The following is a 21,961-nucleotide window of genomic DNA, read 5'->3' as shown; positions in this document are numbered from 1 at the left end:
TCAGGGCCAACCCAGCAAAACTTTACTGGGCACGTGAATCATATCTCCGCCAATGAATCCCAAGAGAAGCCAGAAGTCGTCATTGGTATGTTTTCTGTTAATGACATACCTACAGTAATTTTATTTGACTCTGGGCCTTCCCATTCTATTATTTCTCGGAGTTTTGCCGCTCAAAACAATTTTCCTTGTACAATTTTGGGCAAAAATATGCTGGTACAAACCCCGCGATCTATAATCAAGAGCAATCTAGTCTGCCATGATCTGGAGATCAATATCAACGGGGTCCACTTCCCAACATCTCTCATAATCATTGAGTCTGAACAGTTGGATATTATATTGGGAATGAATTGGCTCACCAATATCAAGTTTGTATAAACTACGCAACCCGAGAAGTCAATTTAACCAGTCTGAATGGGTAGCTCACCAAATTCTATGCTCGCAAGCATATACCCAAGCCAGAACTAGTGTGCACTGCTGTGGTCAAATTGGAAGTTATTCCTGTGGTCAGTGAGTACCCTGATGTGTTTCCAGAAGAACTGCCAGGCATGCCACCAGATCGGGAACTGGAATTTGCCATAGATCTTGTGCCCGAAACCGCACCATTATACAAGAAGTATTACCGGATGCCTCATCAAAATTAGTGGAACTAAAGAAACAGCTTGACGAATTACTCCGGAAAGGTTATATTTGTCCCAGCTCTTCACCGTGGGGGTCACCTGCAATCTTCGTGGGTAAAAAGGATGGCAGTCTCCATATGTGCATAGATTATCGCTAGCTGAATGAGGTCACCATCAAAAATAAATACCCACTACCAAGGATTGATGATCTGTTCGATCAGCTCAGTGGGGCTAAAGTATTCTCAAAAATCGATTTACGGACCGGATATCATCAGCTCAAGATTAAAAGGGAAGATATTCCTAAGACCGCATTCACTACACGATACGGTCTTTATGAATATACTGTGATGTCCTTTGGTCTCACCAATGCCCCTGCCTTCTTCATGCATATGATGAACAAGGTGTTCATGGACTTCCTCGACAAATTTGTGGTAGTCTTTATCGACGATATCCTCATTTACTCCAAGAGCGAAGAAGAGCATCAGGATCACCTCCGGGCAGTGCTACAACGGCTCCACAACCATCAGTTATACGCCAAGTTCAGTAAGTGCGAATTTTGGCTCAAGCAAGTTAGGTTTCTCTGGCATGTACTATCCACCGAAGGCATAGCCGTGGACCCAAGCAAAGTAAAGGATGTGCTCGATTGGCTACCGCCCACGACCGTAACACAGATCCGGAGTTTCCTTGGATTAGCTGGATACTATCGTTGTTTCATTGAAGGGTTTTCCAAAACTGCTAAACCTATGACGGAACTGCTCAAAAAGGATACAAAGTTTGAGTGGACCAAGGACTGTGAGAAGTGTTTTTATGAGCTAAAGATGCGTCTGACAACCGCACCCGTATTGACCCTTCCAGACATTTATCGCAGCTTCGACGTGTACTGCGATGCCTCCAGACAAGGTATTGGTTGTGTATTGATGCAAGACGGCAAGGTAGTAGCCTATGCATCACGACAACTACGACCACATGAGGGAAATTATCCTACTCATGATTTGGAATTGGCTGCAGTGGTTCATGCATTAAAAATTTGGAGACACTATCTCATTGGAAAAAGGTGCCAAATTTTTACCGACCACAAAAGCCTCAAGTATATCTTCACTCAGCCAGATTTAAATCTCCGTCAGCGAAGATGGTTAGAGTTGGTCAAGGATTATGACCTTGGAATAAATTACCATCCAGGCAAGGCCAACGTCGTTGCCGATGCGCTCAGTCGAAAGCCCGTCAGCTTAAATGTCATGTTAAAATCATTGCCTACCGAGCTTCAGGAGGAGATCGCTCAGCTCAACTTGGTCATCGTGGATGCTGGCCTCACTAATATTTTGGAAGTCACCCCCACACTTGAGATGGAAATCCGCAAGGCCCAGCCAGATGACGCCAAGCTACAAAAACATGCAAGGCAGCCCCCAGATTTCTTCAAGGACAACTTTGGTACCCTCCGATTCCGTGGACGAATTTGTGTACCAAATCAACCGGAATTGAAGAGGAAAATCTTGTCAGAAGCACACGAATCCTCGTATTCCATTCATTCAGGAAGTACGAAAATGTATGAAGACCTTAAACAAATATTCTGGTGGAATGCGATGAAGAAAGACATTGCCTATTTTGTAGCCTATTGCGACATATGCAACAAGGTGAAAGCAGAGCATCAGAAGCCAGCCGAACTTCTCCAATCACTGCCAGTTTCACAATGGAAATGGGATGATATTTGCATGGACTTCATCACCCGATTGCCTAGGACTCAGCGAGGCAAAAACGCAATCTGGGTTATAGTGGACACCCTAACCAAGGTTGCTCATTTCATCCCGGTCAGCACCAGATACAGAGCAAATGAACTGGTGCAACTGTATGTATCCCGAATCGTCAGTGTGCATGGGGTACCCCGGACTATCACTTCCGACCGAGGTTCTTTGTTTACCTCCGCTTTCTGGTCCCACCTCCATCAAGCCTTGGGGACAGCACTAAAATATAGTACTGCTTATCACCCCCAGACGGACGGTCAGACAGAGCGAGTAAATCAATTACTCGAAGATATGTTGTGAGCCTGTGTGCTAGCCAACGGGGCGAACTGGGAAGATTGCTTCCCATACGCCGAGTTCTCATATAACAACAGTTTCCAGACCAGTCTAAAGATGTCACCCTATGAAGCTCTATATGGTCGTAAGTGCCGCACTCCTCTAAATTGGTCTCAAGCTGGAGATAGCCATATCTTCGGAACCGATCTCATGATGGAAGCCGAGAAACAAGTCAGGGAAATCAGGGACCGACTGCAATTGGCCAAGTCCAGTCAGAAGAGTTATTATGATGCAAAGCACCGGCAGGTCAGTTTTGAACCCGGAGAACATGTGTACCTCCGAGTCACTCCTATGAAAGGAGTTAAGCGATTTCAGACTCGTGGAAAGCTGGCACCCAAATTCATTGGTCCATTCTCAGTTATGTCTCGAGTGGGCACGGTTGCATACCAACTGGAACTACCCCCGGAGTTGTCAGAAATACATAATGTGTTCCATGTTTCACAATTGAGACGATGCATATCCCCGCCTGAGAAAAGGACTGCAATGGCTGAGATAGAATTGGCAAAGGATTTAACTTATGAAGAAAGACCGTCCAAAATTTTGGATCAAGTGGAAAGGGTCACTCGCAGCAAAGTCAGAATTTTTTTCAAAGTTCGGTGGGAGCATCACACCGAGTCAGAAGCAACTTGGGAGCTGGAATAGTTCCTTAAGAGTCAGTATCCAGAGTGGTTTTCCCAAGCAACCGAATCTCGAGGACGAGATTCATTCTAAGTGGGGGAGGTTTGTGACAGCCTGGTTTTTGCCCTCTCTTTTTTGTTTGAGTTTTCATTTGAAAGTTGTTGAAACTTGGAGTTTTTGAATCTTTTCATTTGGACTTCAACACTTGGGCATCCTTGGCTTTCACCCAAGTGTTCACTTCTCTCCCAAACCATCACTTCACTTCTGATCCACCACAAAATAACCTTGGGAATATTTTTCTTAAATGAAAAATATTCATTTTCTCTCAAAAACCCTAAGCCAGATCTGTTTACTCCAAGGAAACCCTAATTTTTATGGCTCGGAAAATTCTAAGATAATTCACAAATATTCTAGGGACCCTAGGGCACCTCTGTGAGCAAAAATATTTCATCACTTTTTGGAATATTTTTGCTACAGAAAATCTTTTCTGTTCTGGACAGAAATGGTGGTTTCTACAGCTTTTACTTGCTCCATTTGATCTGATCTTTCTTGTGCTTATTTACCTTAGTAACTCTAAGCTAGCCTCCAAAGCACAGCTTCAAACTCCCAGCCATTTGACCACAGTAACACAACAAAGTTACTATCCAGAAACTTACCAGGTTTGTAAAATCTTCACTACTGCACCTGGATCCAAACCCAACCGCGGTAAACTTGAAAACCACCACGAACAACATGCCAGACATGGTTTTTGGACGAAGGCCGGCCTGTGGAGGGAGTTCACGCGGTGACCACGCGTGTCCACGATGCCAGGCATGCGTGTCGACACGCTCTGGGAACCGCCGAGCGCTCTGTTCGTGCGTGCTCGCTTCCCCCGCCTGCCAAACCTAGCCAAAGCTCGCCACCATCATCGTCTCGACACCATTAACTCCACCCTGGCACTCGCCGACGCCGGAGCTCACCGCAGCGAGCACGGGCAAGGTCCGGCCAACCCAACAATGCGGGCGCACTGTGCTCGTCGTCACCCCCTTGATCCTGTGCTCGTCTCCGCTCGCCCAAAGTGGCCGCGTGACCTCCGTCGCCTTCTCCCCCTCTCACTGATGCCGCTCGTCGCCGGGCGCCGTGGACAGGTGTCCACCGGCGGAGCCCGAAGCACCCTCGCCGCTCGCCTATATATAGAGCCCCTTCCCAACCTTCTTGAGCATCCTCCAGCACTCACACAGACTCCACGGTCGAGTAGGAAGCCGTAGCACGGCCGAGCAGGCCTCAGGCCGCCGTCCCCGAGCTCGAGCTCGCTGGCGATCCCCTCTGGTCGCCGCGGCAGCTCCAGCCCCTCCCAGGCCTGGGCGGCCTCTCCAGGGCCTCCGCCTCTCTCCGGTGAGGCCATCTCGCCCGCTTGGAGCCTCTGGAGCGGCCTCTGCTCGCCGTCTTCCTCAACTCCGACGACCTCCTCGTTCTGCCTCCGCTCGCGAGCTAGATTCCGACGCCGTCCGACCACCCCTAGCCACGCTACGGGTACGGACAGGTGCGCCTCGACCTCCTCTTGCCATCCCTCCCTCTCGTTTTGGCCAAAGAGCCCTCGTCAACGACGAGAGCTCCGGCGAAGCCGCGACCGTCTCTGTTTCTCTCTCCCTCTCCCCCCACCTGACTAGCGGGGCCCGCTAGTCAGCCACTCAGTACACGCGTGAAGCGGTACGAGTGGTGGCGCCCCTGGGCTTTACGCCTTTGACGTCACCCCCCAGCTGTTTCTTTTTATTCAAATTCATTCCAGAGAGCTTCAAACAATTTTAACTTTTTAACCATAAGTCCAAATGAGATGATTCTTGTTGCATTGTGTTCTTTGAAAGAAAATCTAACAGCTCACCAAAGATGAGATTTTTCTGAGCTGTTTAGAATTTCTGGTGAATTTCAGAAGTGTTCTTGATATTCTCTTTTTGTGTTTAAAATTATTTTCAGAAGGCGAGGCTTGTCTTGAGGATCACTAGGAGGCTTGTGAACCTCATCTGCACTAAGGCAAGCCACATCAACATTTTGATGATGCCATTTCAATATTTGTGATTTTCTCACTTGAATGAAATGATTAACCCATGCATTTAAATAATTATTGAATTATTTGTATTCTGTTAAGTATTGGTCAGTTGTTATGCTTGATTTACAGAATAGTTGAAACTAGTTTAAGTGGGTAAAGCAAGCTAAGATTTATTTGAGGTGATGTTAGAAATAATTCTGTTATGCATATTAGTAAGCTTTGTGTTTGCATTCTTACATTGATAAAAATTTGTTAGAAAATATTCTTTTAAATAATTGTTTAATCATATTACTTGTCTTACAGAATGTTTGAACCCAACTTAGTGATAAAGAAATTAAGAGTTGTTGATAATGAAATCTTTTTGTCAAGCATATGAAAAATTTATCGGAGTTACTTTCTTGCGTAAGAAATTAATAAAACTTGTTGCAAAATATTTTGGTTAGGTTCTGAGTCATTTTGAGCAAGTAGAGTAAATTGATTTATTGACGTTTATGCTTGGTGTGCATATGGATGATGTCGGTCATTTTATCAATATGTGATGCATGTGTTGTTATGCACTTCATGGCATGCTATGACACCGGTCATTTTTAGTTTAAAGTTAATCCTGAATATAACTCAACTTGAATATACCGTTGACTGGGCCATGGTGAAGGAAATATGCCCTAGAGGCAATAATAAAGTATTATTTATTTCCTTATATCATGATAAATGTTTATTATTCATGCTAGAATTGTATTAACCAGAAACATAATACATGTGTGAATACATAGACAAACAGAGTGTCACTAGTGTGCCTCTACTTGACTAGCTCATTAATCAAAGATGGTTATGTTTCCTAGCCATAGACATGAGTTGTCATTTGATTAACGGGATCACCTCATTAGGAGAATGACGTGATTGACTTGACCCATTCCATTAGCTTAGCACTCGATCGTTTAGTATGTTGCTATTGCTTTCTTCATGACTTATACATGTTCCTATGACTATGAGATTATGCAACTCCCGTTTACCGGAGGAACACTTTGTGTGCTACCAAACGTCACAACGTAACTGGGTGATTATAAAGGTGCTCTACAGGTGCTTCCAAAGGTACTTGTTGGGTTGGCGTATTTCGAGATTAGGATTTGTCACTCCGATTGTGGGAGAGGTATCTCTGGGCCCACTCAGTAATGCACATCACTATAAGCCTTGCAAGCATTGTAACTAATGAGTTAGTTGCGGGATGATGTATTACGGAACGAGTAAAGAGACTTGCCGGTAACGAGATTGAACTAGGTATCGAGATACCGACGATCGAATCTCGGGCAAGTAACATACCGACGACAAAGGTAACAACGTATGTTGTTATGCGGTCTCACCGATAAAGATCTTCGTAGAATATGTGGGAGCCAATATGAGCATCCACGTTCCGCTATTGGTTATTGACCGGAGAGGTGTCTCGGTCATGTCTACATAGTTCTCGAACCCGTAGGGACCGCACGCTTAACGTTACGATGATGGTTATATTATGAGTTTATGTGTTTTGATGTACCGGAGGAGTTCGGAGTCCCGGATGAGATCAGGGACATGACGAGGAGTCTCGAAATGGCCGAGATGTAAAGATCGATATATTGGACAACTATATTCGGACTTCGGAAAGGTTCCGAGTGATTCGGGTATTTTTCGGAGTACCGGAGAGTTACGGGAATTCGTATTGGGCCTTAATGGCCCATACGGGAAAGGAGAGAAAGGCCTCAAAAGGTGGCCGCGCCCCTCCCCATGGTCTGGTACGAATTGGACTAGGGAAGGGGGGCACCCCCGTCCTTTCTTCTCCTTTTCTCTTCCCTTTTTCCTATTCCATGTGGGAGGAGGAATCCTACTAGGACTAGGGAGTCCTAGTAGGACTCCACCCTTCTGGCGCGCCCCAGGGGCTGGCCGGCCTCCCCTCCTCCATCCTTTATATACGGGGGCAGGGGGCACCCCAGAGACACAACAATTGATCCTTGAGATCTCTTAGCCGTGTGCGGTGCCCCCTCCACCATATTACACCTCGATAATATCGTAGCGGTGCTTAGGCAAAGCCCTGCGTCGGTAGAACATCATCATCGTCACCACGCCGTCGTGCTGACGAAACTCTCCCTCAACACTCGGCTGGATCGGAGTTAGAGGGACGTCATCGAGCTGAACATGTGCTGAACTTGGAGGTGCCGTACGTTCGGTACTTGATCGGTCGGATCGTGAAGACGTGCGACTACATCAACCGCGTTGTGTTAACGCTTCCGCTATCGGTCTACGAGGGTACGTGGACAACACTCTCCCCTCTCGTTGCTATGCATCACCATGATCTTGCGTGTTCGTAGGAATTTTTTTGAAATTACTACGTTCCCCAACATTGGCATTCGAGCCTGGTTTTATGCGTTGATGCTATGCACGAGTAGAACACAAGTGAGTTGTGGGCGATATAAGTCATACTGCTTACCAGCATGTCATACTTTGGTTCAGCGGTATTGTGAGATGAAGCGGCCTGGACCGACATTACGCGTACGCTTACGCGAGACTGGTTTCACCGTTGCGAGCACTCGTTGCTTAAAGGTGACAGGCGGGTGTCTGTCTCTCTCACTTTAGTTGAACCGAGTGTGGCTACGCCCGGTCCTTGCGAAGGTTAAAACAACACCAACTTGACAAACTATCGTTGTGGTTTTGATGCGTAGGTAAGAACGGTTCTTGCTAAGCCCGTAGCAGCCACGTAAAACTTGCAACAACACAGTAGAGGACGTCTAACTTGTTTTTGCAGGGCATGTTGTGATGTGATATGGTCAAGACATGATGCTATATTTTATTGTATGAGATGATCATGTTTTGTAACCGAGTTATCGGCAACTGGCAGGAGCCATATGGTTGTCGCTTTATTGTATGCAATGCAATCGCCATGTAATTGTTTTACTTTATCACTAAGCGGTAGCGATAGTCGTAAAAGCAATAAGTTGGCGAGACGACAATGATACTACGATGGAGATCAAGGTGTCGCGCCGGTGACGATGGTGATCATGACGGTGCTTCAGAGATGGAGATCACAAGCACAAGATGATGACGGCCATATCATATCACTTATATTGATTGCATGTGATGTTAATCTTTGATGCATCTTATCTTGCTTTGATTGACGGTAGCATTATAAGATGATCTCTCACTAAAATTTCAAGATAAAAGTGTTCTCCCTGAGTATGCACCGTTGCAAAAGTTCTTCGTGCTGAGACACCACGTGATGATCGGGTGTGATAGGCTCTACGTTCAAATACAACGGGTGCAAAACAGTTGCACACGCAGAATACTCAGGTTAAACTTGACGAGCCTAGCATATGCAGATATGGCCTCGGGACACGGAGACCGAAAGGTCGAGCGTGAATCATATAGTAGATATGATCGACATAGTGATGTTCACCGTTGAAACTACTCCATCTCACGTGATGATCGGACATGGTTTAGTTGATATGGATCACGTGATCACTTAGAGGATTAGAGGGATGTCTATCTAAGTGGGAGTTCTTAAGTAATATGATTAATTGAACTTAAATTTATCATGAACTTAGTCCTGATAGTATTTTCCAAATTATGTTGTAGATCAATAGCTCGCGTTGTTGCTTCCCTGTGTTTATTTTTGATATGTTCCTAGAGAAAATTATGTTGAAAGATGTTAGTAGCAAAGATGCGGATTGGATCCATGATCTGAGGATTATCCTCATTGCTGCACAGAAGAATTATGTCCTTGATGCACCGCTAGGTGACAGACCTATTGCAGGAGCAGATGCAGACGTTATGAACATTTGGCTAGCTCAATATGATGACTACTTGATAGTTTAGTGCGCCATGCTTAACGGCTTAGAATCGGGACGTCAAAGACGTTTTGAACGTCATGGACCATATGAGATGTTCCAGGAGTTGAAGTTAATATTTCAAGCAAATACCCGAGTTGAGAGATATGAAGTCTCCAACAAGTTCTATAGCTAAAAGATGGAGGAGAATAGCTCAAGCAGTGAGCATGTGCTCAGATTGTCTGGGTACTACAATCGCTTGAATCAAGTGGGAGTTAATCTTCCAGATAAAATAGTGATTGACAGAATTCTCTAGTGACCATCACCAAGTTAGTAGAACTTCGTGATGAACTATAGTATGCAAGGGATGACGAAAGTAATTCCCGAGCTCTTCGTGATGCTGAAATCGACGAAGGTAGAAATCAAGAAAAACATCAAGTGTTGATGGTTGATGAGACCACTAGTTTCACGTAAAGGGCAAAGGGAAGAAGGGGAACTTCAAGAAGAATGGCAAGCAAGTTGCTGCTCAAGTGAAGAAGCCCAAGTCTGGACCTAAGCCTGAGACTAAGTGCTTCTACTCCAAAGGGACTGGTCACTAGAAGCAGAACCACCCCAACTATTTGGTGGATAAGAAGGATGGCAAAGTGAACAAAGGTATATTGGATATACATGTTATTGATGTGTACTTTACTAGTGTTTATAGCAACCCCTCGGTATTTGATACTGGTTCAGTTGCTAAGAGTAGTAACTCGAAACAAGAGTTGCAGAATAAACAGAGACTAGTAAAAGGCGAGGTGACAATGTGTGTTGGAAGTAGTTCCAAGATTGATATGATCATCATCGCACACTCCCTATACTTTCGGGAATAGTGTTGAAACTAAATAAGTGTTATTTGGTGTTTGCGTTGAGCATGAATATGATTTGATCATGTTTGTTGCAGTACGGTTATTCATTTAAATTAGAGAATAATTATTGTTCTGTTTACATGAATAAAACCTTCTATGGTCATACACCCAATAAAATGGTTTGTTGGATCTCGATCGTAGTGATACACATATTCATAATATTGAAGCCAAAAGATGCAAAGTTAATAATGATAGTGCAACTTATTTGTGGCACTGCCGTTTAGGTCATATTGGTGTAAAGCGCATGAAGAAACTCCATACTGATGGGATTTTGGAATCACTTGATGCTTGCGAACCGTGCCTCATGGGCAAGATGACTAAAACGCCATTCTCCGGAACAATGGAGCGAGCAACTGACTTATTGGAGATAATACATACTGATGTATGCGATCTAATGAGTGTTGAGGCTCGCGGCGAGTATCGTTATTTTCTAACCTTCACAGATGATTTGAGCAGATATGGGTATATCTACTTGATGAAACATAAGTCTGAAACATTTGAAAAGTTCAAAGAATTTCAGAGTGAAGTGGAAAATCATCGTGACAAGAAAATAAAGTTTCTACGATCTGATCGCGGAGACAAATATTTGAGTTACGAGTTTGGTCTTCAATTAAAACAATGTGGAATAGTTTCACAAATTTATGCCACCTGGAACACCACAGCATAATGGTGTGTCCGAACGTCATAACCGTACTTTATTGGATATGGTGCAATCTATGATGTCTCTTACCAATTTACCACTATCGTTTTGGGGTTATGCATTAGGGACAGCTACATTCACGTTAAATAGGGCACCATCAAAATCCGTTGAGACGACGCCTTATGAACTGTGGTTTGGCAAGAAACCAAAGTTGTCGTTTCTTAAAGTTTGGGGTTGTGATGCTTATGTGAAAAAGTTTCATCCTGATAAGCTCAAACCCAAATCGGAGAAATGTGTCTTCATAGGATACCCAAAGGAGACAGTTGGGTACACCTTCTATCACAGATCCGAAGGCAAGACATTCGTTGCTAAGAATGGATCCTTTCTAGAGAAGGAGTTTCTCTCGAAAGATGTGAGTGGGAGGAAAGTAGAACTTGATGAGGTAACTGTACCTGCTCCCTTATTGGAAAGTAGTTCATCACAGAAATCTGTTCATGTGACTCCTACACCAAATAGTGAGGAAGTTAATGATGATGATCATGTAAACTTCAGATCAAGTTACTACCAAACCTCGTAGGTAAACCAGAGTGAGATCCACACCAGAGTGGTACGGTAATCCTGTTCTGGAGGTCATGTTATTTGACCATGACGAACCTACGAACTATGAGGAAGTGATGATGAGCCAAGATTCCGCGAAATCGCTTGAGGCCATGAAATCTGAGATGAGATCAATATATGAGAACAAAGTATGGACTTTGATTGACTTGCCCAATGATCGGCGAGCCATTGAGATTAAATGGATCTTCAAGAGGAAGACAGACAGTGATGGTAGTCTTACTGTCTACAAAGCTAGAATTGTCGCAAAAAGGTTTTCGACAAGTTCAAGGTGTTGACTACGATGAGAGTTTCTCACTCGTATCTATGCTTAAATCTGTCTGAATCATGTTAGCAATTGCCGCATTTTATGAAATATGGCAAATGGATAAACAAAACTGCATTCCTTAATGGATTTATTAAAGAAGAGTTGTATATGATGCAACCAGGAGGTTTTGTCAATCCTAAAAGTGCTAACAAAATATGCAAGTTCCAGCGATCCATCTATGAACTGGTACAAACATCTCGGAGTCGGAATATACGGTTTGATAAGTTGATCAAAGGATATAGTTTTATACAGACTTGCGGTGAAGCCTGTATTTACAAGAAAGTGAGTGGGAGCACTACAGCATTTCTGATAAGTATATGTGAATGACATATTGTTGATCGGAAATAATGTAGAATTATTCTGCAAATCATAAAGGAGTGTTTGAAAGGAGTTTTTCAAAGAAAGACCTCGGGGAAGCTGCTTACATATTGAGCATCAAGATCTATAGAGATAGATCAAGACGCTTGATAAGTTTTTTCAATGAGTACATACCTTAACAAGATTTTGAAGTAGTTCAAAATAGAACAGTCAAAGAAAGAATTCTTGCCTGTGTTACAAGGTGTGAAATTGAGTAAGACTCAAAGCCCGACCACGGCAGAAGATAGAAAGAGAATGAAAGTCATTCCCTATGCCTTGGCCATAGGTTCTATAAAGTATGCCATGCTGTGTACCAGATCTATTGTATGCCTTACACTGATTTTGGCAAGGGAGTACAATAGTGATCTAGGAGTAGATCACTAGACAGTGGTCAAAATTATCCTTAGTGGAATAAGGATATGTTTCTCGATTATGGAAGTAACAAAAGGTTCGTCGTAAAGGGTTACGTCGATGCATGTTTTGACACTAATCTAGATGACTCTAAGTCTCGGTCTAGATACATATTGAAAGTGGGACCAATTAGCTAAGAGTAGCTCCGTGCAGAGCATTGTAGACATAGAAATTTGCAAAATACTTACGGATCTGAATGTGACAGACCCGTTGACTAAAATTATCTCACAATCAAAACATGATCACACCTTAGTACTCTTTGGGTGTTAATCACATAGCGATGTGAACTAGATTATTGACTCTAGTAAACCCTTTGGGTGTTGGTCACATGACAATGTGAACTATGGGTGTTAATCACATGGTGATGTGAATTATTTATGTTAAATCACACGGCAATCTGAACTAGATTATTGACTCTAGTGCAAGTGGGAGACTGAAGGAAATATGCCCTAGAGGCTATAATAAAGTATTATTTATTTCCTTATATCATGATAAATGTTTATTATTCATGCTAGAATTGTATTAACCGAAAACATAATACATGTGTGAATACAAAGTGTCACTAGTATGCCTCTACTTGACTAGCTCGTTAATCAAAGATGGTTATGTTTCCTAGCCATAGACATGAGTTGTCATTTGATTAACGGGATCACCTCATTAGGAGAATGACGTGATTGACTTGACCCATTCCGTTAGCTTAGCACTCGATCGTTTAGTATGTTGCTATTGCTTTCTTCATGACTTATACATGTTCCTATGACTATGAGATTATGCAACTCCCGTTTACCGGAGTAACACTTTGTGTGCTACCAAACGTCACAACGTAACTGGGTGATTATAAAGATGCTCTACAGGTGCTTCCAAAGGTACTTGTTGGGTTGGCGTATTTCGAGATTAGGATTTGTCACTCCGATTGTGGGAGAGGTATCTCTGGGCCCACTCAGTAATGCACATCACTATAAGCCTTGCAAGCATTGTAACTAATGAGTTAGTTGCGGGATGATGTATTACGGAACGAGTAAAGAGACTTGCCGGTAACGAGATTGAACTAGGTATCGAGATACCGACGATCGAATCTCGGGCAAGTAACATACCGATGACAAAGGGAACAACGTATGTTGTTATGCGGTCTGACCGATAAAGATCTTCGTAGAATATGTGGGAGCCAATATAAGCATCCACGTTCCGCTATTGGTTATTGACCGGAGAGGTGTCTCGGTCATGTCTACATAGTTCTCGAACCTGTAGGGTCCGCACGCTTAACGTTACGATGACGGTTATATTATGAGTTAATGTGTTTTGATGTACCGAATGAGTTCGGAGTCCCGGATGATATCAGGGACATGACGAGGAGTCTCGAAATGGCCGAGACATAAAGATCGATATATTGGACGACTATATTCGGACTTCGGAAAGGTTCCGAGTGATTCGGGTATTTTTCGGAGTACCGGAGAGTTACGGGAATTCGTATTGGGCCTTAATGGGCCATACGGGAAAGGAGAGAAAGGCCTCAAAAGGTGGCCGCGCCCCTCCCCATGGTCTGGTCCGAATTGGACTAGGGAAGGGGGGCGCCCCCTTCCTTTCTTCTCCTTTTCCCTTCCCTTTTTCCTATTCCATGTGGGAGGAGGAATCCTACTAGGACTAGGGAGTCCTAGTAGGACTCCACCCTTCTGGCGCGCCCCAGGGGCTGGCCGGCCTCCCCTCCTCCATCCTTTATATACGGGGGCTGGGGGGCACCCCAGAGACACAACAAGTGATCCTTCAGATCTCTTAGCCGTGTGCGGTGCCCCTCCACCATATTACACCTCGATAATATTGTAGCGGTGCTTAGGCGAAGCCCTGCGTCGGTAGAACATCATCGTCGTCACCACGCCGTCGTGCTGAGGAAACTCTCCCTCAACACTCGGCTGGATCGGACTTCGAGGGACGTCATCGAGCTGAACGTGTGCTGAACTCGAAGGTGCCGTACGTTCGGTACTTGATCGGTCGGATCGTGAAGACGTACGACTACATCAACCGCGTTGTGTTAACGCTTCCACTATCGGTCTACGAGGATACGTGGACAACACTCTCCCCTCTCGTTGCTATGCATCACCATGATCTTGCGTGTTCGTAGGAATTTTTTTGAAATTACTACATTCCCCAACACATGGTGCCGCTGAATCAAGTTCTTTCCAGTGCAACCACATTTTGCCTTGTGGGAAGGCCTTGATTCGGTCCATTGACACCGCCTCTGGTCGGTGCCTCCATCTAGGGAAGATTATGTCATGTTTGCCTTGGCCCGGTAAGCACACATAATCTTGTGTGCTCGTTGATGAGATTATGGTACCGAGTCCCCGAGTGGGAGTGTTTTGACCACGACGGTGGTCGGGGTGTCTTTGGTAGACACGGGGCCACCCAGGACCAGCCCGTTGGGGATTTGGGTCGGAGTGGCCGGGAGAGTGTTGTGGCAATGGAGGGGTTTTCTCGGAATGCCGTTGGTCGACCCTAATGGGAATGCGAGGCCACGGGTTCCGTAATGTGGGTACAGTGTGCTACCTCTGCAGAGTGTATAATCTATCGATAGCCGAGTCCACGGTCACGGACACCTCGTACTAGGTCCCACCATGAGTCAACGTTTAATAAAAATTGCACACTATGCTATGAACTTTGCGTTGTCAATGGATGGTAAAAGGACCATCGAGGTATTTGGACCAAATGATGGTCGTGGTTGTGATCGCCGTAAGGATCACGAGTTGTTCTTGAGAAAGACCACTACGTGGTGTGTTTGTGGTCCAGAGATGATCACAGTTGGTAAGCTGTCCTGAGGGACGTTCGGGCTTGATCACAGCATGTTGAAATTTAACGTTGCATTATTAATAATTGGTTAAATATCATGATATTGTTTGTCATTATGATTATGCTTGTTGTGAGCTTGCAAGTACATTCAATGTACTGACCTGGCGTGTAATGCCAGATTTCAGGAAAGTCTCGTTGGAAAGGAGCGCTGTTCAAGTCTAGATCGTGTCCACATCAGTGTCCCTGTGATATGGAGCTTCCGCTACGACATTATTCCGCTGCCACATAGTTGATCGAGTCAAGGCCCCTTTATGTTCACTAAATAATGTACATATTGTTCCGCCGCACCGAGTGTGCCGCTTGGCCTCGACCACTGTTGTAATATGAACTTTGTTCCGCTAGCATCAATAAAGCGGTTGTTTTCTGTACCAATATGTTGTGTGTTGCCAGAAGACATGATCTCTGGGCTGGCAATGCAGGGTAAACCGGTCACTCTGAGCCGGGGTGCCACACCAGGCTTTTGGGGCTGCCGCTTGGATGCCCTCCTGGCGATGTCGTCAGCTTCCTTGTTGGTGCCGCAGGGCACGTGCTGCAACTCCAGGCCCAGGAACTGGTTCTCCATCTTGCGCACCTCCGCGAGGTATGCCTCCATGTGCTCATGCTTCGGATCATATATCCTGTTGGAGAAATTGACGAGAAGCTGTGAGTCGCCCCTAATGGTGATGCGCTTCACCCCCAGGGATGCCGCAGCTTTCAGGCCAACTATGAGGCCTTCGTATTCTGCAATGTTGTTGGAGACCTTCTCGCCCTGCTGAAAGCAGAGCTGCACGCCGTACTAGAGCTTGTCTTGAGTGGGGGAGATCAGTACTGCTCCAGCCCCCGCGCCCTGGTGCGCGAAGGCACCATCGAAATACATGACCCAGCTGTCATGCACCTCACTTCCCGACGAGGTGGACAGGTCCTCGCCTACTTCAAGTGTCGGGGCATCCGTCCATTCTGCCATGAAATCAGTAAGTGTGGCTCCCTTGATGACCCTGGTAGTGCTGAACTCCAACTGGAATGCCTGCAACTCGATGTTCCACTCTCTCCAATGGGTAGGCTGAGACGACCTTGATGGGGTGGCCTTGGAAGTAGTGCCACAACTTCCATGAGGCCACCAAGAGCGCGAGCAAGAGCTTCTGAAGCATGGGGTATCGTGCCCTTGTGTCCTGCAACACCGTGCTGACGAAATACACCGGATGCTCGACCAGGGCTGGTGCGCCGGTGAGGCTCGTGTCTTGCGGAAGTTGGGGCGTCTCCTGAGGTATTGGAGCTCCCGACGCTTGATCGCTTGCCGGGGTCGGTGGCGTCGTCCTGCCGAGCTTTGTCCTCTCTTGATGCTGCTACAGCTCTTGCGGCGCCTTCCTGATCTTGCGTCATCTTGGCTGGCGGCGTAGCTTGGCGCGACGCGCCTTTAGCTTGGTGCTCTTCCCGAACTGCCACTAGAGCCACGCTGGTGGAGTGCGGGGTGGCGGCAAGATAAAGCACTAGGGGCTCGAGGGGCCGTGGCGCCACCATTACTGGAGGGCTGGTCAGGTATCTCTTGAGGTCTTGAAAAGATCGGTCAGCCTCCGGGGTCCACTCGAATGGGCCCTCCTTCTTCATCATCTTGAAGAAGGGTAGGGCGCGCTCTCCCAGCTTGGAGATGAAGCGCCCCAACGCAGTTACCTGACCAGTCAGCTTCTGTATTTCCTTCAGGGCCCGCGGTGGGCTCATGTCTTCAATGGCCTTGATCTTTTCTGGGTTCGCCTCGATCCCTCTGTGGGATACGAGGAAACCCAGTAGCTTGCCGGAAGGGACACCAAACACGCACTTCTCCGGGTTAAGTCGCAAGTTCACCTGGCGTAGGCTCCCGAAAGTCTCCTCCAGATCTTGGATCAGGGTTCTCGCCTCCCGAGACTTCACCACAATGTCGTCGACGTAGGCCTCCGCATTTCTCCCGAGCTGCTGCCCTAAGGCAATGTGCATCAACCGCTAAAAGGTCGCACCCGCGTTGCGTAGATCGAAAGGCATGCAAGTGTAGCAGTACACCCCACAAGGGGTCAAGAAGGATGTCTTCTCTACATCTTCTACCGCCATCTTGATCTGGTGATACCCTGAGAATGCATCCAGGAAGCACAGCAGGTCGCACTCGGCGGTGGAGTCGACGGTCTGGTCGATGCGTGGAAGTGGGAATGGATCTTGGGGGCATGCCTAGTTGAGGTTGGTGAAGTCGACGCACATTCGCTCCTTCCCGCCTTTCTTGGGCACAAAGGGTTTGCCAGCCACTCGGGGTACCGGACCTCGCGAATGGCACCCGCCGCCTCCAGCTTGCGGGTTTCTTGGACAATGAAGGCCTGCTTCTCCGTGGACTGTCGTCTCGCCCGCTGCTTCACAGGGCGTACATTGGGGCATACCCTTAAGTGATGCTGAATCACCTCTCTCGGGACCCCACCTGCTGCTTGGGTTCCCATGCAAATATCTCCTTGTTTGCGCGCAAGAACTTCACCAATACTTCCTCTTGGTTTGTGTCGAGGTCGGCACATATGGTAAAGGTGGCTCCTGAGGACCCGTCCTCATCGACTGGCACTTGCTTGGTTTCTGCCTTGTCTTGGGTGAACAGCTGCTTCTTCTTGGTTTGTGCGGCTCCCTCGGCCTCGGAGGTCCTCGCGCTGGTGGGCTGGGCCGCCGCGGCAGTCTTGAGGGCAATCTTGAGCACCGCCAGGGCCTCCTTGGCGTCCCCCTTAATGGTGAGGATGCCTTTGCTTCCAGGCATGTTCATGAGGTTGTAGGCCGGATGGGTCGCTGCCACGAACTGGGCCAGAGCTGGGTACCCGAGGATGGCGTTGTACGGCAGGCCGATGCGGGCGATGTCAAAGTGGACCAGCTCGGTGCGATAGTTGTCGCGCGTGCCGAAGGTGACAGGGAGGCGGATCTGCCCCAGGGAGTGGGCGGTGACGCCACCAACTCCTGAGAAAGGCTTGCTGAGGCTGAGCCGCTCGAACGGTACGTGAAGCAGGCTGAAGGCCTCCACGGAGAGTATGTTGAGGCCGGCGCCGCCGTCGATGAGGGTCTTGCTGAAGGTCACGTTGCAAATGGTGGGCGTGCAAAGCATCGGGAGCATACCCGAGCCGGTGGTGGTGACGGGGTGGTCTTCTGAGTCGAAGGTGAGGTTGGCCTCGGGCGCAACCTAGCCCGGCGGAGCCCCCGAGCGCTTGGAAGCGGCGCCAATCTGGCGAAGGAATGGCTTGATATGGCGATCTGAAGGCGGTGCTTGAGAGCCGCCTAGTAGGGCCGCGACCGCGTGGTGCACCAGTGCCGCGTAGCGCGCAGTGAAGAGGCCACGTAGCTCCTCCCAAGATGCCACCGTGGATCCGGGGAGGTTAAGCAGCCAGGTGCGCGGCGCGCCAGTGAGGGCCATGGGAAGCCAGTTGGCCATGACCTTGTCGTCGCCCCCGGCCTCGAGGACGGCCTCCTCGTATGCCAGCAGGAAAGCTGACGGGTCCGCCGCGCCGTCATAGCACGGCGGCATCTCCGGCTTGAACTTGGGCGGCCACTGCACCTGCCGCAAGGCGGGGGCCAAGGCTCGGAGCCCCCTGGCCCCGTCGTCGGCATCAGCCGTCGGAGCCGGGAGCGAGACGCCTGCCATCAGGGCGGAGCGCGGTGGTGGCGGAGCGCAGATCGACGGAAGGAAAGCTACGGCACACCCCTACCTGGTGCGCCAAATGTCGGATCACAGGTTCCGGCAAAACCCTCAAGGTTCGAACACTGGGGTGCGCACGAAGATCTCCCCCTACCGATCCACGTCCTAGCTTCGCTGAGATCTCAAGGGCTAACTCGACGAACTCGCAACACAAGGGACACAAGATTTATACTGGTTCGAGCCACCGTCGTGGTGTAATACCCTACTCCAATGTGTTGGTGGTGGATTGCCTCTTGGGCTGAGGATGAACAGTACAAGGGGAAGAACAGCCTCCTGAGGATGAGGTGTTCTTGTGCTTGTGTGGTTGAGGATGATCTGAATAAGTTCGAGACCCATTGCCTCCTACTGTGGTAGCTAATCCTATTTATAGAGGCCCTGGTCCTCTCCCCAAATATTGAGCGGGACGGGAGCCAACAACGGCCAATTTGAAAGGGGACAGCCAGTACAACTTATCCTGACAAAAGCAGTCTTCGCCTGCAAAGGCTCTGGTGGTGACGCCGCCTTGGGCTCCATGGTGACCTCCGTCTTGCCGTCCTGCTAGTCATGGTCTCGTTGCACTGATATGGAAACCTTTGCTTGATGCCTCGGTACTCCGCGCCTGCGCTTGCCTCGTTAGCACCAAAGAGGAAACAAGGACACTGTGCGTGCTGGCGCCCGCCTAGCACCCGCCTGGTCTCCATCGTCATGGCTCACGTCACGAGAACCTCGCGAGGTTTGCCTTGCCTTGATCTCTCCGCCCCTCATGAGCCAACCTGGTGACGCCGCTCCCGAAGGGGTCTTGCGTCGTCCTATTGTGGTGGCTCCATAGTGGACTCGTGTGCGCCACCTCAAAAGAGTTACTTGCGGTCGTAGTTTAGGATAGCCACTGAGTCAAAGCTGGCTTGCTGCAGTCAAACTCCACCACCCTTTTATTGATATCGATGCATATGTAGCTAGTTCTGATGTAAGTCTTGCTGGGTACATTTGTACTCACATTTGCTTATTGTATGTTTTTGCACAGAGACTTCAGTCTCACTAGTAGTTCCGCGTGTCTTCGACGTTTAGCTTGTTACCTCAGCTACGATCTTGTACCCTTGGGAGGGTCGTGTAGATAGTCAGGCTTCTCAGCCTTTTTCATTTGTAGTGGTCTGTACTCAGACATGTTTATGCTTCCGCTCGATGCTTGTATGCTCTGTATGTTGGGTCATGAGACCATGATTGTAATACTTGGCTCCTCGGAGCCTAATGAATAAATACTTGAGTCGTAGAGTTATGCTGTGATGCCATGTTGTATTTACACATATCGAACATATTGTGTGTATGACTGAAATGCTTGGTATGTGTGGGATCCGACAACCTAGTTGTTTATCCTTGGTAGCCTCTCTTATGGGGAAATGTAGTCTTGTGCTTCAATGAGCCATAGTAGTCTGCTACAGCCCGATTCACCGGAGTCCTGCTAGCCCGGCACTACTGCTGCGGAACACTTGACTGGCCCGCATGTGATTCACTTCGTTCCTGTGTCTGTCCCTTCGGGGAAATGTCACGCGGTGACATCCGGAGTCCTGCCTAGCCTACTACAGCCCGGTTCACTGGAGTCCTGTTAGCCCAGTGCTACAGCCCGGATTCGCACGCTGCTGACCGACATGCTCGATGTTGATTCATGTATGCCTGTCCCCGTAAGTTAGTGCCACTTTGGGTTCACAACTAGTCATGTCGGCCCGGGTTCTCTGTCATATGGATGCTAGCGACACTATCATATACGTGAGCCAAAAGGCGCAAACGGTTCCGGGCCATGGTAATGCGACACCCGTGGGAATACCGTGCGTGAGGCCGCAAAGTGATATGAGCTGTTACATGCTAGATCAGTGTGGCCTAGAATCGGGGTCCTGACATGTCTCTACTCTCTAGTCTCTACTCTCTATCTCTACTTCTCGATCTCAGCACTGTAAATTCTTTTTTAAAGTGCCGCGCGTTGCGCTTCTGTTGGAGATGCTCTAACATGGCAGACGAGTGCTTCAATGTTGCCCACAAGATGCGTGGGTAGTACTAGTATATTTTTCTTTCCATGTTGAGATTTTAAAACCACGAGTGCGAACATGCAGAGGAGCAATGAAGACCAAACACGGGATATTTGGGACATCTTCAAGGAGCGTGGCAAGTTAAAGAGGAGGTGCATTGAACTTGTAAAATGAGCTTTGGTAAGTAACACCCTTTCAATTACTTTCATTTAGCCTCGTCTTCTTTGATGTGTATATATTGTAGTTTCTGTTTCTCTTAGCCTCGTGTTCTTTGATGTGTATATATTGTAGTTTCTGTTTCTCTTAGTCTCGTGTTCTTCATGTGTAATAAGAAGAGTCTTAATCATCCTAGTGCTTTCGTTTTTAGCTTGATGTAGGAAGTGGGTGTTCTCACCTTGTAGTCTGTTTTTATATTTTTCCTTTTGAATTCACTTCTCCGAGTCCTATTTATCTGGCTTCTACTAAATGGATCTAGGTTGCTCTGAGTATTGATCTAAAAAAGAAGTAACTTCATGTCAGGATGCAGTTCCTTGAGGAGGGAAGTATGGTCAACCTCGAGATCATGTTTCCAAAATGAGGCTGGATTACACACAAGGTGCCAGTTCCCTAATGATGCTCAATTAGACACAAGGTGCAAATTCCCAGATGATACTGGATTACACACAAGCCAGGTGGAGTCGTCAATTGTTCGTGTCCTCGTGGCTCTAACCCTTGAGAATGTGGCCGAGTTCCTGAAGAAGTGAAAACAGCAATTAGATGCTCTCTTCACCCAAGCCAAAGAAGAGATGGAAGAAGCCAGAAAGAAGCTAGCAGAGGCAGAGCAGGCTAGGCATCTCCTGCTATCTAAAACTGTTGACAATACAATTTTCCTTCATAATAGCTAGGTTCAAAAGTTTATCTAGTCAGCATGCCTGTTGTGATGTCTGTGCATCTACTGATGTGGCACAAAATAATTTTTTTAGGGTCATGTAATAACAGCAATTACTTTCCAAACAATAACAGATGAAGCATTGGACATGGTATAGTTCACGCGCAAGCCCAACATTCCAAGTTCAACTTCCACACCAAACAAATGTTCACAGATATCTGCACATTCATAGATAATG

This window comes from Triticum aestivum, chromosome 1D (assembly GCF_018294505.1).
Source record: "Triticum aestivum cultivar Chinese Spring chromosome 1D, IWGSC CS RefSeq v2.1, whole genome shotgun sequence".
Classification (NCBI taxonomy): Eukaryota; Viridiplantae; Streptophyta; class Magnoliopsida; order Poales; family Poaceae; genus Triticum; species Triticum aestivum.
Note: the sequence above shows the minus strand (reverse complement) of the source record.